The 14,394-nt window shown below is 51.7% G+C and overlaps 1 protein-coding gene across 2 annotated transcripts in view; it reads left to right on the forward strand.

Moving 5' to 3' along the window:
• The window catches only part of LOC126234535 (von Willebrand factor C and EGF domain-containing protein-like), a 138,820-nt gene that overhangs the window by 26,671 nt on the left and 97,755 nt on the right, over positions 1–14,394 (forward strand). The window lies entirely within an intron of this gene.

The raw sequence follows: 14,394 nt of genomic DNA on the forward strand, positions 1-14,394 counted from the left end.
TTGCTAGTTCCTAGCCGAATGTCAGTTTTTCAACCACTTTCGTTCCAGTACATGTTTGTCACCTCAGTTATCAACCGTTTTAGCGAGCGATGCGCGGTTTGTCGACCGCGTTTTATTTTTTATCCATATTAGCAATATGATGAAAGACATTTAATCTTTGGTTCAGGACCTCTGCTGTCTCTATGGCATATTTTGCCGATCTGTCTCCAAGGGGAAGTCCTTGCTTTTAGCTCTTTCGTTCTGTTGATTGGGCTGAACGTGAGGTCGCTTTCAACATCTTGTACATATTAGTGTTGTTTTTGCGTCACAAAACAAAACAAAACAAAAACAAAAAAATAGACATAACGATCTCTTCCCTCAATCTTGTGGCTTTTCTGCATTGGTCACTACATCCGATCTTTGTGAAAGCGACCACTTTCCAGTGATTCTGTCTCTTTCCTCCAGGGGGTCCCATCCTTACTACTTTCCCTTTGCCCCTTCCTTTCCCTCTTGTGGTGTTCTTATAATATCAGCCGGGCTATCCTGCTGACTTTCCTTCATCTTGCGATTTGGTTTGTTTGCATTTCCTCTACTTTTTTGGCTTTTCTTTTTTGGTCCCCTCTCAGGGCTTTGACCTCCATATCTAAATTTGAAATCTAGTGAGAGCCAGTAGGCAAAGAACTCCCCACCTAGCATCTTTGGCGTAGGTTCCCCTCCTCATCCTCTCCCTCTCAATTTTCCTCCTTCCCCCCCATCCCCCATCAGGGCCTCCTTGGTATGTCACAAGCTTGATAGCCAGTTCATATGGTGGGCCTGTTATGTATCCATCTAGCTGAGCCCCCCTGTCACCACAGGGATCACACTGCTGGTACCTGTGCTGTGAACACCTCACAATTCCTTTTTGGGGCATAGGAACTCCAAGCAATGACCATCCTGCCAGGCACCTGTTGTGGCTGTGTGGTGCCCATGAGGCAAGGCCTGCTCGGAGTGGGTGGTACTAGAGCGGACGTTTGGCGCATGAAACGTGTTAAACTTTCTGGCCACTATTCTGTGGCCACTTCTCTTTCTAGAAATAGTTCTGACTCAGCTCCTGTTTCTCCCTTCACGACATTGCTCTCCTGGCTACCCCTTGGGAAGAGGGTTGGGCCAGCTTCCTTCAGACAAAACCCTCTCCACAGTTCCTGGTTTGTACCAGGTCCGGCAGGAAGCCTTTTGCAGCTGCCAAACCTCTTTCCTTTGTGGAGTACATTAAGGACAAGTTCGATGAAGTTGAGTTGTTAAGCAAGATATCATCTCACTCCCTCCTTACAAAGACAACTCCTGCCAGTCAGTCGGCCTCCCTCTGTGCTTGCAACCATTTAGGTGACATCCCAGTGAATATCGCTCATCACCAGTCACTCGGTAAGACACATCACGTAATTTTCCATAGAGACTTCCTCCAGTCCGATGATGAACATAGGGCTAATCTGGAATGTGTGATGTTTCCAGAGAAGCTCTAAGGACCATTGTGTTGACACCGACGCTTTCTTCCTGGCATTTTTAAGGGGATACCCTGCCAGAGAAGACAAAGGTAATGGTTTATAGATGCGACCCCAAACCATACATTCCACCTCCCGTGTGTTGCTTCCAATGCCTCAAGTTTGGCCACATGTCCTTGTCATGTGATGGCTCTCCCATCTGTGACTGACTGATTGACTGACTGACCTCTTCACGTGGGGAGCCCTTGCACACCACTGCCTAACTGTGTATAATACTCTGGTCTTGATTCTCCATTCTCACTAGAATGTCCAGTGTAGATGAAGGAAAAAAGAATTCAGGAAATATAGACCCTTGACTGTCTCAGCTACTTCGAGGCCTGCAAGAACTTCGAAAGACTTCACCCTGTAAATCTCTCCTCTACCTATGCCTCAGTTACGTCTTCTCCAACTCTTTCCCATTCCTCTCCCCCACAACACCCGGCAGCTTCCCCCTGCGGGTCTGGGGCTAAGAATAGGCCCAGGGTATTCCTGCCTGTCATAAGAAGCGACTAAAAGGAGTCTCACCCGTTTTGGCCTTTATGTGATGGTCCCCCGTCAGGTTTGACCTCCATTCTTCAAAATTTTCCCGAAGAGCGAGCCAACTGGGGAAGGGCACCTTACATGGTTCATTGTGTCCATTGTGCATTGAGATCTTTAGCCCACTTTCTCGTCGTCGCATTTCAGTCCCGCTTATTCTCCATCTCTTGGGTGAGGACACCTTGCTGGTTGCATTTTGCACTATGCAGTGTCGCTTTCTGCGTCGACGATGATCATGGACTTCTTTGCACCTGATATCCTGCATGGCAGTCAGTCCATTCTGGTGGGGCCACCATGTACCCTGTTGGTTGTAGCCCCCTGATCACACAGGAATCACTCTGTTGATGCCTACTCCATTAACTCCCCGTGTTTGCCAAGGGGTAGATGCACATCCCCCTGGGGCATCAGGACTCCTGGCAATGGCCATCCTGCCAGGTGGCCTTTGCTGTGGCTGGGTGGCGCATGTGGGGAGGGCCCTTGGTTAGAGTGGGTGGCATCAGGGTGGATGAAATGCGTTGAAGCATAGACCATCATCTGTTGCTGGTGGAGAAAGACCAGCAGTCTCTAAGCATTCATGAGCTCAATTCCATGCACAGAAGTATGACCCCATGTCGTTCCCCTCCCTGGCCACATTGTGGGAGGAACATCAGGCTAAGGATGGAAGTGGATCTTATTCGCCCCATACTGTGTATGTTCGAGAGCTGATGGGGAATCTTTCATGACAACGAAGCCTCAGTTTTGTGTTGAGCATTTAGAGAAAAAGTTGGGGGAAGTGGAGGGCTTGTCCAAAATGAGATCTGGGCCGGTCTTGATCAAAACAGCATCCTCTGCCCAGTCACGGGAGATACTCTCTTGTGACAAGCAGGGGGATGTTTCTGTAACCATCATGCTCCATAAGAGCTTAAATATGGTCCAGGGTATCATATTTCACAGGGACCTTCTTTTGCAGTATGACAATGAGCTGACCTCTCCAATTTAGAACGGCAAGGTTTACATTTCGTCCAGCGTATCCACCGGGGTCTGAGGGATAATTAGTTTGCCACCAGTACCTTCGTCTCAGCCTTAGAGGGTGATACATTACCCGAGGAGTTTAAGGTGATGGTCTACCGCTGTGATGTAAAGCCTTATGTCCCTCCCCTGATGCAGTGCTTTAAGTGCTGAGAATTTGGCCATATCACTTCCAGCTTCACATGTCGAGATTGCGGACGCCCATCACATCCTAATACTCAATGTGCCCCGCCTCCCACCTGTGTCAGGTGCAGAGAGCACCATTCGCCTTGTCGCCAGCTGCAGGATTCTCCAGAAAGAAAGGAAAATCATAGAGTACAAGACCCTGGACCGACTGACTTACACTGAGGCTAACAGAGAATTTGAATGCCTGTATCCTGTGCATATGACATCGTCTTATGCTGCCACTAAAACAGTTGTGGCACCATCAGCTCCGCCAGACCCCATCATCTCTCTGAGCTGTAAGACTACTCCTGCCCCCTTGATGGTGGGGGCATTTCCCTCCCTGTTGATCCTGCACCACCTACTTCGGGAGCAACACCCTCCCTCCCTCCCCCCCCCCCCCTACCAATGGGGACATCTGTCCCCCCTTCTAAGCTGGAGAAGCGTAAGTCTTCTTAGACTTCTCTCTCTAGGAAGGGGTCCCTTGGGTAACTCTCTTCCCAGGTTTCTGCTAGTGGGAAAGATGACACCTGCCAGTGGATGAAGAACCCAAAAGCAGGTGGTTGTAGGGCTTCACGCTAATACTCAGTCCCAGAGACTGAGCCAGTGAAGTCCTCCTAGCCAGTGAAACCCAAGGAGCAGCGAGAGAAATCCAAAAAGAAGACCCCTGAGACCAAGGAAATTGCGGTGGCACCCACACCACCGCTACCTACAAGCTCTGCGTCTAGGACGGGGTGGAGATTTTGGCGTCCGCTGAGGACCTAGATCCCACCAGACCCTCAGACACAGTGGAAATAGACTGCTCAGGCAATAATTTGGTGGCAGCAGGTGACTGAGGCATAAACTGCCTCATTGAATGTTCCAGGCCTTCCCAGCCTCACAATATCATCCTCCAGTGGAACTGCTGCGGTTTTTTCCTCCACCTGGCTGAGCTACGGCAAATGTTAAGCTTTACACCTGCTTTCTATATTGCCCTCCAGGGATCCTGGTTCCCAGCAAAGTGGACCCTTGCCCTTCGCGGCTATAGGGGATATTACAAGAACCGTAGAGACCATAATAGTGTCAACTGGAGTTTGTGTCGATGTCCTGAACTCAGTATACACTGAACCTGTGCCTCTTCAAACCCCTCTTGAAGCTGTGGCTGTCAGAATAAGGACAATGCAGGAAATAACTGTCTGCAATGTACGAGGTGTGGCTAAAAAAAAAACCGGACTAGTACTGGTGGAACAATAAAACGAATGCAATAAGGCTGAAAGTCGCGTGGCCTGTCACGTGACTCTCGCTCCGCCTACTGCTCGAGTTTCATCTGCCTCCTGCACTCAGTCTGCCCGTGGCGTCTGTTTTAAGTAGTTGACGTTTTGTCTGTGCGTCGGAAAACGATGAGTGTACAGAAAGAACAGCGTGTTAACATCAAATTTTGTTTTAAACTAGGAAAATCTGCAAGTGAAACGTTTGTAATGTTACAACAAGTGTACGGCGATGATTGTTTATCGCGAACACAAGTGTTTGAGTGGTTTAAACGATTTAAAGGTGGCCGCGAAGACACCAGTGATGACACTCGCACTGGCAGACCATTGTCAGCAAAAACTGATGCAAACATTGAAAAAATCGGTAAACTTGTTCGACAAGATCGCCGTTTAACAATCAGAGCAGTGTCTGAGTTAACAGGAGTTGACAAAGAAAGTGTTAGGCAGATTCTTCATGAAAGTTTCAACATGAACAAAGTGTGTTCAAAAATGGTTCCAAAGTGTCTCACAATTGAACAGAAGGAACGCCGAAGAATGATTTGTTCTGACATCCTGGAAAACATTGAAAGTGATCCCACCTTCTTACAAAATGTTATTACTTGCGATGAATCGTGGTTTTTTACTTACGATCCCGAAACTAAACGCCAATCGATGCATTGGAAAACTCCTGGTTCTCCACGACAAAAAAAAGCACGAATGTCAAAATCGAAATTCAAGGCAATGATGATTGTTTTTTTTTTTTTTTTTTTTTTTTTTTGACATCAAAGGGATTGTGCACATTGATTGGGTACCAGAGGGGCAACAGGGAATCAGCATTACTACATTAGCGTCCTGGCTACCCTACGTGAGCGAGTATGGAGAAAACGGAACGATTTGTGGAGAAAAAAGTCATGGATCCTTCACCAAGACAATGCCCCAGCTCACAGTGCGTTGTCAGTGAAGACGTTTTTGGCAAAACACAACATTCCCATCTTAGATCATCCACCCTACTCACCTGATTTGGCCCCCTGTGACTTTTTTCTTTTCCCTAAAGTCAAGTCAGCTTTGAAAGGAACTAGATTTGAAACTGTTGAAGCAGTAAAAGAAAAAGCGACGGAAGTAATGTATGGACTTACCGAAAATGATCTACAGCATTGCTATGAACAGTGGAAAATTCGTATGGAGCGGTGTAGAGACCGAGGAGGAGAGTACATTGAAGGAGATAACATGAAATTGTAAATAATTGTAAATAAATGTTTTTTCCAGCATCAGTCCGGTTTTTTTTCTAGCCGCACCTCGTATATCTTCCTCCAGATGGTGCATTACCCCTGAATGTATTAGCTGCACTGATTGATCATCTCCCTAAACTTTTCCTACTTTGGGAGATTTTTATGTCCGTAACCCCTTGTGTGGTGGCACTGTGCTTACTGGCCGAGGCAGAGATGTCGAAACTTCACTATCTCAGTTCGACCACTGCCTCTTAAATATTGGGGCCACTACACATTTCAGTGTGGCTCATGGTAGATACTCGGCCATTAATTTATCGATTTGCAGCTCAGGACTTGTCCATCTATCCACTGGAGAACACATGATGGCCTGTGTGGTAGTGACCACTTCCTGTCACTGCCCCAGCGTCAGGTCCCCCACCGAGATGGGCTTTAAACAAGGCGAGAAACTTTAACCTCTGTTGAATCTCCCCTGCATGGTAACATCGTTGTCATGGTTGAGCATGTGACTACAACAATTGTTTCTGCAGCAGAAAACACGATCCCTCGCTCTTTAGTGTGCCAGAGTCGTCAGGCAGTCCCTTGGTGGTCGCCGGAAGTCGCTGAACCAATTAAGGAGCATCGGAGAGCTCTACAGCGACGTAAGCGGCACCCTTCCGTGGAGCACCTCATAGCCTTCAAATGGCTCTGTGCCTACATTCACCTACTTATCAAACGATGGTAGCAGGAGTGTAGGGAGATATACGTCTCGACCATTGGGTGCCATACAGCACCTTCCCAAGTCTGGGCAAAGATCAAACATCTTTTCGGGTACCAGACTCTAACAGGTGTTCCCGGTGTTACCAGAAATGCGATCGCCGAGCACTTTGCTGAGCACTTCACTCGAGCCTCTGCATCGAAGAATTACTCACCAGCCTTTCGCGGCTGGAAGGGAACGCTATCTCATTCACTACACACCACAGTGAATCCAATAACGCCCCATTTACAGAGTGGGAGCTCCTCAGTGCCGTTGCACATTGCCCCGACACAGCTCCTGGGCCTGATCGAATTCAGACATATGGTTAAACATCTCTCGTCTGACTACAAGCGACATCTCCTCATCGTCTTCCATCGGATTTGGTGTGATGGCGTCTTTCCAACGCAATGGCGGGAGAGCACAGTCATTCCGATGCTGAAACCCAGTAAAAACCTGCCTGATGTGTATAGCTATCGGTCCATCAGCCTCACCAACGTTCCCCCCCTGCGGGTCCGGGGTAAGAATAGGTCCGAGGTATTCCTGCCTGTCGTAAGGGGCGACTAAAAGGAGTTTCAACCGTTTCGGCCTTCCATGTGATGGTCCCCCTTGGGGTTTGACCTCCATTTTTCAAAATTCTACAGAAGTACGAGCCTTTTGGGGAAGGACGCCTTACGTGGTGTATCACTGGTCCTCCGTGCACTAAGACCTTGGCACTCAGCATTGTAACGGTGTTGTAACCATACCCACTATTCCTCAAATTGGGCCTAAACGCCTGATGGGTTGTACAAGTTACGCCCATAGTGCGTTCCCATCTGCACCTACGATCATGATGGACTTTCCATGGCACCCGAAATCCAGCACGGTAGCCAGCCCGTTGTGGTGGGGTCGTCATGTACCCTGTAGGTTGTAGCCCCCTGACAACACAGGGATCGTACTGCCGATACGTGAGCTTCACCCTCCCCACGTCGGCCAAGAAGTAGATGCCCGTCTCCATGGGGCATCAGGACTCCCGGCAACAGTCATCCTGCCAGGTGGCCCTTGCTGAGGCTGGGTGGCGCCCGTGGGGAGAGCCCCTGGTCGGAGTGGGTGGTATCGGGGCGGACATTTCGCAGATGAAACGTCAACATGTATCAGGTCGCTCTGCGGCCGAGTCTTTTAGAAAGAAAGGTACTGTCTCTGGTTCTGGTTCTCCTGGCCTTTCCCCCTTGGCCACTCCCTGGGAGGAAGGACAGGCCCGCCGGCTTGGGGCGAAGTACTTCCCCCGCTATTTGGTCTGTTCTCGGACCGATGGGGGGACGTTCGCCACCTCCAAGCCCATGTTCTTTGTTCAGCACATCGAGGACATCTTCGGGGAAATCGAGGCTCTCAGTAAAATGCGTTCGGGGTCCGTTCTTATAAAGACCACCTCCGCCACACAGTCGGCGGCGCTCCAGGCGTGCGACCGACTAGGGGACATCCCAGTGTCCATTGTCCCGCATCTGGCACTGAATAGGAGGCAGGGGGTTATTTTTCATCGGGACCTCCTGCTGCAATCTGATGAGGAGCTCAGGGCCAACCTGGAGCGGTGAGGCGTGCATTTCGTCCGGCGAGTCCAGTGCGGCCCCAAAGACCGTCGCATCGACACCGGGGCCTTTATCCTCACCTTCGAGGGGGACGTTCTCCCGGAGAAGGTAAGGGTGATGTGCTACCGGTGCGACGTGCGACCTTACGTCCCACCTCCTATGCGCTGCTTTCGGTGTTTGCGCTTTGGGCACATCTCGTCATGGTGTGAGGCTGAGCCCCTTTGTGGCGATTGTGGACGTCCTCTTCGTGAGGAACATACATGCACCCCACCACCTCGGTGCGTTAATTGTCCTGGCATCTACTCGCCTAGATCTTTAGACTGCCCCGTGTATCAGAAGGAGAAGAAGATTCAAGAACTCAAAACTTTGGATCGTCTCTCTTATTCTGAGGCCAGGAAGAAGTATGACCGCCTCTATCCCTTGTCGTTGACAACTTCGTTTGCCTCAGTCGTGTCCACTCCTTCCACAGTATCCTCACCCCTATCCTGTCCCCCCTCCACCTCCTCCCCCCATCCGGGGTCTGTGCCTCCGCCTCGCGAATCCCCCCCTTCCAAATCCTCCTCCCCACGGCCCCCACCCCCTCTGCCCCAGGGGCCACCCTTCCTTCCTCCTCCCCCCCCCCCCCCGCCGCCTGAGAAGCGATCCTCTTCTCAGGCATCCATCGGGGAAACGTTCCGGACCCCAGCTTCCGAGGTCCGGCGTTCCAAAACGGACCCCGCACGTGAGGACCTTCTTCGGGTCCAGCCCACCATCCCTGAGCCTCCTCGGACTTCCAAGAAGGCCTCCAAGAAGAAGTCTCTATCCCCCTCTCCACCCCGTCGCGTTTCGTCTGACGCTCCATCCGTGAGTCGCTGCTCCCGGCCGTCCTCAGTTTCGCCGGGACACTCTGCTGCCAGGCGCTCAGCTGGCCTCTCGTCGGCACATGATGCTGCCCCTCCTACACAACCCAGGACAGCGGCCGCAGCTGGCGACGACTCTATGGAACAGGATCCGCCTCCCGCCGGTTGTAGCGTTGTTCCCTCGAAACCTGGCCCTCCGCAGCCGTCGAGGTGACCAGCTCTTCCCCCGTCTCGTTCCCCCCTTTTTCTGACTAGCGATGGCCTTGTTACATTGGAACATAAGAGGTATTCGATCTAATAGGGAGGAATTACAACTGCTCCTCCGCCTGCACTGTCCGCTCGTCCTTGGTCTCCAGGAAACCAAGTTGCGCCCAACTGACCGTATTGCCTTTACCCACTATACCTCGGAGCAGTATGACCTCACCCCTGTGGACGGTATTCCAGCTCATGGTGGGGTCATGTTGCTCGTTCGGGACGATGTCTATTACCATCCCATCCCATTGACCACCCCACTCCAAGCAATAGTTGTCCGTATTACTCTTTCTGCCTTTACTTTTTCAGTTTGTACCGTCTACACTCCATTGTCATCCGCAGTTAGTCGGGCTGACATGATGCACCTGATTGTTCAGCTTCCTCCGCCGTTTTTATTGTTTGGCGACTTCAATGCCCATCATCCCCTTTGGGGCTCTCCTGCATCCTGTCAAAGAGGCTCCCTCTTGGCGGATGTCTTCAACCATCTCAATCTTGTCTGCCTCAATACTGGCGCCCCGACTTTCCTCTCGGACTCTACTCATACCTACTCCCACTTGGACCTCTCGATCTGTTCTACCACTCTTGCCCGTCGGTTCGAGTGGTATGTCCTTTCTGACACCTATTCGAGCGACCACTTCCCCTGTGTCGTTCGTCTCCTGCACCACAACCCATCCCCACGTCCTTCGAGCTGGAACATACCGAAAGCTGACTGGGGACTTGACTCCTCCCTGGCGACCTTTCCGGACCACGACTTTCTCAGTTGTGACAGTCAGGTCGAATACCTCACGGCTGTTACCAACAATGCTGCCGAACGTTCCATTCCTCATACTACCTCTTCTTCACGTCGCGTTTCCGTCCCCTGGTGGAATGAGGCTTGTAGAGACGCTATCCGTGCTCGACGACGTGCTTTACGCACCTTTCGCCGCCATCCTACGTTGGCGAATTGTATTGGATACAAACGACTCCGAGCGCAATGCCGTAGAGTCATCAAAGACAGCAAACAAGCTTGTTGGGCCTCTTTCACCAGCTCCTTTAACAGTTTTACTCCCTCTTCTGTCGTTTTCGGTGGCCTGCGCCGGCTGTCGGGCATTAAGGCCCACTCCTCGGTACCTGGCCTGACCTCAGGTAATGAGGTCCTTGTTGATCCTGTGGCTGTCTCCAACGCCTTCGGCCGCTTTTTCGCGGAGGTTTCAAGCTCCGCCCATTACCACCCTGCCTTCCTTCCCAGGAAAGAGGCAGAAGAGGCTCGGCGATCTTGCTTCCACTCGCTGAATCTGGAAACTTACAATGCCCCCTTTACTATGCGGGAACTCGAACGTGCGCTTGCACTGTCCCGGTCCTCTGCTCCGGAGCCAGATGCCATTCACGTTCAGATGCTGGCACACCTTTCTCTGGCGGGCAAAAGCTTCCTTCTTCGTACCTACAATCGCGTCTGGACCGAAGGTCAGGTCCCCATGCGTTGACCTGACGCCGTCGTTGTTCCTATACCCAAACCCGGGAAGGATAGACACCTTCCTTCTAGTTACCGCCCCATTTCTCTTACAAGCAGCGTCTGTAAGGTGATGGAGCGCATGGTTAACGCTCGGTTAGTCTGGATTCTTGAATCTCGACGGCTACTTACCAATGTCCAATGCGGCTTTCGTCGCCGCCGCTCCGCTGTTCACCACCTTGTGACCTTGTCGACATTCATCATGAACAACTTTTTGCGAAAGCGCCAAATGGTAGCCGTGTTCTTCGATTTGGAGAAGGCTTATGATACCTGTTGGAGAGGAGGTATCCTCCGCACTATGCACAGGTGGGGTCTACGCGGTCGCCTGCCCCTTTTTATTGATTCCGTTTTAGCAGATCGAAAGTTTAGGGTACGTGTGGGTTCCGTATTGTCCGACGTCTTCCTCCAGGAGAACGGAATGCCTCAGGGCTCCGTCTTAAGCATAGCCCTTTTTGCCATCGCGATCAATACAATTATGGATTGCATTCCGCCTAATGTCTCAGGCTCTCTCTTTGTCGATGACTTCGCGATCTACTGCAGTGCCCAGAGAACATGCCTCCTGGAGCGCTGCCTTCAGCGTTGTCTATACAGCCTATACTCATGGAGTGTGGTAAATGGCTTCTGGTTCTCTGAAGAGAAGACGGTATGTATCAACTTTTGGCGACATAAAACGTTCCTTCCGCCATCCTTACATCTCGCTCCCGTTGTTCTCCCATTCGTAGAAACAACTAAGTTTCTAGGGCTCACATTGGACAGGAAACTTTGTTGGTCTCTTATTTGGCGGCCCGTTGTACACGTTCCCTTAATGTCCTCAGAGTTCGTAGTGGTTCATCTTGGGGAGCGGATCGCACTGTCCTGCTTCGCTTGTATCGGTTCATAGTCCGATCGAAGCTGGATTATGGGAGCTTCGTCTACTCGTCTGCTCGGCCATCCCTCTTACGCAGTCTCAACTCCATCCACCATCGGGGGTTACGTCTTGCGACCGGAGCCTTCTACACTAGTCCTGTCGAGAGTCTTTATGCTGAAGCTGCCGAATTACCATTGACCTACCGGCGCGACGTATTGCTGTGTCGGTATGCCTGCCGGCTGTTGTCTATGCCTGAGCACCCCTCTTACCAGTCCTTCTTCGCCGATTCTCTCGACCGTCAGTACGGGTTGTATGTGTCTGCCCTGCTGCCCCCCGGAGTCCGCTTCCGTCGCCTGCTTCGACAATTGGATTTTGCCCTCCCTACCACCTTCAGAGAGGGTGAGAGCCCGACACCACCTTGGCTCCAGGCTCCGGTTCATATTTATCTCGACCTCAGCTCACTCCCGAAGGAGGGTATTCCTGCTGCAGTGTATTGCTCACGGTTTGTCGAACTTCGTGCTCGACTTGCCGGTCACACCTTTATTTACACCGATGGCTCCAAAACTGACGATGGTGTCGGCTGTGCCTTTGTCGTCGGGGCCGCCACCTTTAAATACCGGCTCCTCGACCAATGTTCGAGCTTTACGGCCGAGCTTTTTGCTCTCCATCAGGCCGTTCAGTATGCCCGCCGCCACCACCATTCATCGTATGTACTCTACTCTGACTCACTCAGTGCTCTTCAGAGCCTTGGAGCTCCCTATCCGGTCCATCCCTTGATTCAACGGATACAGCAGTTCCTCCATTCTTTCGCTGATAATGGTTCTCCTGTCAGCTTTCTGTGGGTTCCCGGACATGTAGGAGTGCCTGGGAATGAGGCTGCGGATGCTGCAGCCAAGGCTGCAGTCCTCCTGCCTCGGCCAGCCTCCCATTGTGTCCCATCATCTGACGTTCTTGGGGATGTTTGTAAGAGGCTTGTGTCGTTGTGGTGGGATACTTGGTCATCCCTCCAAGGAAACAAGCTCCGGGCAGTAAAACTGCTCCCAACTGCTTGGACAACCTCCTCCCGACCATCTCGGCGAGAGGAGGTCCTTCTGACCAGGTTGCGGATTGGGCATTGCCGGTTTAGCCACCGCTACCTGCTCTCCGGTGACCCAGCCCCGCAGTGCCCTTGTGGTCAGGCATTAACAGTGCGCCATGTTTTATTGTCGTGTCCCCACTTTAGTCAATCTCGTGTTGTCCTGTCCCTGCCATCTACTTTACCAGATATTTTAGCTGATGACGTTCGAGCAGCTGCTCGTGTTCTGCGTTTTATAACTTTGACTGGCTTGTCCAAAGACATCTAACCTTTTTACTTATTTTATCTACATCTTTGTTAGGTCTTTCTGGTGTCCCCCCCTCCCCTTGAGTTTTACTAGATTCCCTGTGCTCTAACAACAGTGACTGGGCGCTAATGACCTCAGTAGTTGAGCGCCCTTAAACCCCACAAAAAAAAAAAAAAAAAAAAAAAAAACCAACCAACAAACCAACCGGCTGCCAAGACCCGCGTTATGCATTTCTGCCGGCGCCGAACGGTCCATCCTGAGCCGCGGCTTTATCTTGCCGACGAACTCCTTGCTGTGGTGGAGACCCACAGGTTTTTGGGTGTAGTTTTTGATGCCCAGCTGACTTGGCTGCCTCATATTCGGCAGCTTAAACAGGCGTGTTGGCGGCATCTAAATGCTCTGAGATGCTTGAGCCACACCTGCTGGGGCGCCGACCGATCTACCCTGTTACGGCTCTACCAGGCATTAATCCAGTCCCGTCTGGATTATGGGAGCCTGGTTTATGGCTCAGCATCCCCATCTGCGTTGCGGGTGCTGGACCCAATCCTTCACAGCGGGATACGCCTTGCCACTGGTGCTTTCCGTACCAGCCCTGTGGATAGCATACTAGTGGAGGCAGGTGTCCCTCCACTGCGGTTACGGCGCCAACGTTTGCTGGCCGCTTATGCTGCCCATGTTTTCAGCTTGCCTGGGCATCCTAACTATCGGCTACTATTCCCAGAGTCGCACGTCCATCTTCCAGAACGTCGACCCAGGGCTGGCAGTACGATCGCGGTCCACTGTGTGCCTCGCCCTCGCCTTCAGCTGGAATTGGCACAGGGTCCGAAGGACTCAGTCCCTCCAGAGGCCTTCCGCCACCGCTTTCTTTCCCTCCTTGTAATGTATCAGGGCTCTGGCATTGTGTACACTGACGGCTCGATGGTTGCTGGTTGTGCCGGTTATGCGCTTACTCTAGGGGACCATTCCGAACAACGTTCATTGCCGGCTGGCTACAGCGTTTACACTGCTGAGCTGGTCGCCATCTTTCGTACCCTAGATTATATCCGCTCCTGCTCAGGTGAGTCCTTCGTGATCTCTAGAGATTCCCTGAGCGGTTTACGAGCTCTCGACCAGTGTTTCCCTCGTTCTCGTCTGGTGATGGCTATCCAGGAGTCCCTGCATAGTCTTGCCCATTGCGGCCGCTCTGTGGCCTTTGTGTGGACCCCCCGTCATGTCGGTATCCCGGGCAATGAATATACTGACCGCCTGGCGAAAGAGGCCATCAGTAAACCATCTATGGACATTGGCCTCCCAGATACTGATTTGCGAGCAGTCCTCCGCCGAAAAGGTTTTGCGCTTTGGGACGCTGAATGGCGCAATTGGATCATCGGATCATGCCCAATAAACTCCGTGCCATTAAGGAGACGACAACTGTGTGGCGGTCATCCATGCGAGCCAACCGCAGGGACATGTCGTCCTTTGTCGGCTCCGCATTGGCCACTCTTGGCTGACACACGGTTACTTACTGCGTCGGGAGGACCCTCCTCTGTGTCGCTGCGGGGCGGCTTTGACAGTGGCCCACATTTTGTTGGTCTGCCCCCTTTTAGCTGTGGTCAGGCAGACATTAGCGCTGCCTGATACGCTCCCTGCCCTTTTAACTGATGACCCTGCTATGGCTGGTTTAGTTTTACGTTTTATTCGGGCAGGGGGTTT

This window comes from Schistocerca nitens, chromosome 2 (assembly GCF_023898315.1).
Source record: "Schistocerca nitens isolate TAMUIC-IGC-003100 chromosome 2, iqSchNite1.1, whole genome shotgun sequence".
In the NCBI taxonomy this organism is placed as follows: Eukaryota; Metazoa; Arthropoda; class Insecta; order Orthoptera; family Acrididae; genus Schistocerca; species Schistocerca nitens.